Source organism: Camelus bactrianus, chromosome 23, assembly GCF_048773025.1.
Source record: "Camelus bactrianus isolate YW-2024 breed Bactrian camel chromosome 23, ASM4877302v1, whole genome shotgun sequence".
Classification (NCBI taxonomy): Eukaryota; Metazoa; Chordata; class Mammalia; order Artiodactyla; family Camelidae; genus Camelus; species Camelus bactrianus.
In genome coordinates this window covers 33,970,339-33,974,104 of record NC_133561.1, presented here as the reverse complement: position 1 = coordinate 33,974,104, position 3,766 = coordinate 33,970,339, and the positions used below count along the sequence as shown (strand labels likewise).

The 3,766-nt window shown below is 34.1% G+C and overlaps 1 pseudogene; it reads right to left on the bottom strand.

The window, feature by feature from the left end:
- Window positions 1-1,781: 1,781 nt before the first annotated feature.
- Window positions 1,782-3,494, bottom strand: LOC141574813 (60 kDa heat shock protein, mitochondrial pseudogene; annotated as a pseudogene).
- Between the last annotated feature and the right edge of the window lie 272 nt (window positions 3,495-3,766).

Below are 3,766 nucleotides of genomic sequence, written 5' to 3'. Positions count from 1 at the left end.
AATGATCATGACAATAACATTCATATAGAGTATCTGACCCTTTATTATTTGACAAGACCTGTCCTTGCTAAGGCATGGAGAATCAGACTGAGAGAGGCTAAGAGATTCACCGAAGATAAAGTAGCTAGGAACACAAATGTAAAATGTAAACCAATGCCGACTGACTCCAGAATTCAACTTAGCCAACTTCAATAACTTAACCCTGTCAGACTGCCCATCTGACTATATACATACCAGTTCTTTAATTTGCAACTACTGCTTAAGTGTTTTCCATATTTTCTTATACACATGCTATTTATACTGTGGATTTTTCGACCATAACAAAACTCTGAGATAGCAAGCTTCGAGATACACTTTTCCAGTTACCTGGCAATAAGCTGCTTGACAATAAGGCAATAAGTCTGAGCTGAGATAGTCTTCACTATTTTACATTTCTTGATCCATCCTTGTCTAGACTTATTCTGCTTCTTTTATCTTTCTAGTTATATGAGCCAAAAGTATTTTTTTCTTTAAAATAATTTGAATTCACCAGAAGAGACCAGAATAATCCAATTCCCAACCTTCAGTCAGATTCAGTCTTTCCCTTCCTTATGTTCTCATTATAGTTTCTTCACATATAGCATTTAGTAAACTATCATTAAACTTTTCTGTATACATTTCTTATTTTCTCAAGATGGAAAGTAAAGACTATATCTTCTTTAACTCTGGAGTACTGCTTTCCCTGATACTATGCTTCTGAAATAGTTATTGTAGGAAAAATTATACTATACTAAAATTGATTAAAAAGAATAAAGACCTGTGGCAGAATGTGGCAGAAATGTGGTCCTTCAGTCAAAAGAAACTGAATTCTTCTATAATTGATAACATTGTATTTTAATTTTCCCACTGGCATAATAGGGATTAAATGGCCCTAAGGCATTAAAAGTATTAAAATGGTTAATGTAGAGTTTCACATTTTTAGTATATGTAGATTAATTGTACTGAAGATTGTGTATATGTAGCTTCATTTCTTCATGAAGTTTTCTGTCTAAATATGAGAAAAAGACTTCTATATTTCACAATAGTAATCGATATGAGCAACATATTATTTGCTAGAAACAATTACCATACATAGAAATAATTTACCAGTTTTTTACCTACCGAAATATATTGTAACTATTTCCATGTTGTCCATAATTTTAATTATCAGGAATACTTACTTCATTTCCTAATAAAAGTCACATTTATTGTAGAAATATTTATGGTTATGCCAAAATTTAGTATGATTTTTTTGTCACAAATAAAACTAATTTTACCTTTTTAACTTTAAACAGTTTTTATTACAGAAAGGTTGTCACATAATTAACTATTTCTCTGCATTGTACACAATTATTTTTATTCCCCACAGTAAGACTGCTTCCTAACTTCCTATCTGATGTTGACAGGTACTAAAATTCTAGTTTTAACAGAATAGTAATAAAAATTCCTCAGTGATTTAGGTTGAAGGCAGTTCACTGGGACATGGCTCTTGCACTGTTACTGGGAATGTACAAATGTCTTTTTACTCTTTTGTCTTTCACATACGAAAAACAAGATAAATTATCTGTAGGCATGGGCAGTGGCAGCAGTAAACCATTATATGTTTTCCACTGAAACTAGTAACTGATGGTTATAGTTATTTCCTTATACAATAAGCCACCTTTTCTTCCTTCATTTCCTTCAACTGACTTCTCTGAAGTTATTGGTGAGGAACGCTGCCTTGAGCTTCCTTCACAACTCAGTAACAATGGTTAAGCACTATTTCAGAAATATAACATGCTACCTCCCATACCAACTCCCATTTCATCATTCTACCCATTAGAGGGTCCTTCTCTTTAGAACTTCCTGTGACTACATCTTCCGCTATAATTAACCAGGAGGCCTCTCCAGCATCATCCAATAAAGTACTTCTTACAACCTTCATTGGATCTTTGATTCCTTTATCATCAAATTCACATAATCTACAAGTGTACTGCTGTAACCAACTCCTGAGGAGCTTTGCCTAATTTTCTCAGCTATCACTGATCCTTCAATATCTGAATTCTTAGTAATGGTCATTGCAGGAATTTTGAGTGTTCTTTTAATAATTTCCATATCAATTTTTGATCTGCCTTAGCTTGAGTTATTGAGTCCAAGGCTGGAATGCACTGAAGCAGAGCACAAACACCTTCCAGAACAATGCGTTCCTCAACAGCAGCTCATGTAACACTGAGAGCACCTGTAACTCTTTTTATTCACTTCAACACCATCTGTCTCAACCAACTTTCAGCAAAATTACTCCACCTGAGTTCTATCAGATGATCATTTCACTTTATCTTTTCACATTTACTGGTTGTAATATATAATAGCTCAATGATCTCTTAAATATGTTTTGCAGTTTGAAATTTGTCACCTTTTTCTTTCAAGAGCATGGCATCATCTTTGGTCACAATGACCTCCCCAACTTCTCCTAAGTCTAGAGGCTTAACAACTTCAAGATTTAGAGTCAATCCTTCTTTTTCAAACACGGCACTATCAGAATAATAGCTAAGATTTTAATATGCTTCTTTCTATTTAATATGCTTCTTGGTCACCAAAACCAAGAGCTTTAACTGCTATAACTTGAAGACCAACTTTTAGCCTACTCAAAACAAGTGTATCTAGACATTCTCCATCAACATCTTTAGCAATTATGATCAAGGGCTTACAGTGAGCATAGGCAAGTTAAGAGCAGATATAATAAACTGAAAAGAAGAAATTTTCTTTCATTCAACAAAGCATAGGCATCTTGTAATTCACATTTCTGACATTTTGATGTATCAATACAGTATAGAGAAATATAACCTCAATAAAATTCATGCCCTCAGTAATTTCTAATTCATCATTAAATGTTTTTCCATTCTTTACTGTGATGACACTCTTTCTTCTAACCTTTTTTATTGCATCAGATATGATGTAGCATTTGTCTCCATTTGCAAAACTCCCAACAACGTGAGCAATTTCTTCAAGGGTTGCCACAGGTTTAGACTACCTCCCAAGTTCACCAAATACAACATCACCAGATACCATCACACATCTCCTGATTTTCATTAGATTAGCATCTTGGTTAATCTTCTAAAAGCCTTCTTGGCAATAAAAATTGCCAGCACAGCAGCAGTAGCATATCATTCCCATCCTCTTCATTTATGCTGTTGGCAACATCTTAAACAAGTTTAGTGCTAATATTTTTGTATTTATCTTTTAAATCAGTGGATTTTGCAATGGTCACATCATCTCTTGTTATTTTGGGACTTCCCAAGCTCTGTTCAACTATCACTGCATTTCCCTTTGGCCCACAGTAACAGCTACAGCATCAGCTAAAAGGTGTACAGCGTGAAGCATTAAGAATAGAAATCTGCAACCAAGTTTACATATTTGGCATAAGTCTAAGTGTGATGAGAAGCCAGTGCCTTGGACATTGGTTTTATATGGGGAAGGACTGTCAGTAATTGAAACATTTCTGCCAGGCAGCAGCAGGGCATCTGTGATGAGTGAGGAAAAACTAAATTCCTTTCCCTTGTTATTCATTTAATCCTGAGGTAAACAAATTTAAATTTGAACACACTTGAATGGAATGCCTAAAGGGGTAAAATTCATCTCACATTTATGTTATAGAAACTACTTCATGCTCTTAGAACAGATACATTTGAACACAATTTTCTATTGAGTAAAACAGAATCAAAATTTGTAGTTGCAAATTAAGAACTCCTGAAGCCTACAAATAAAATGT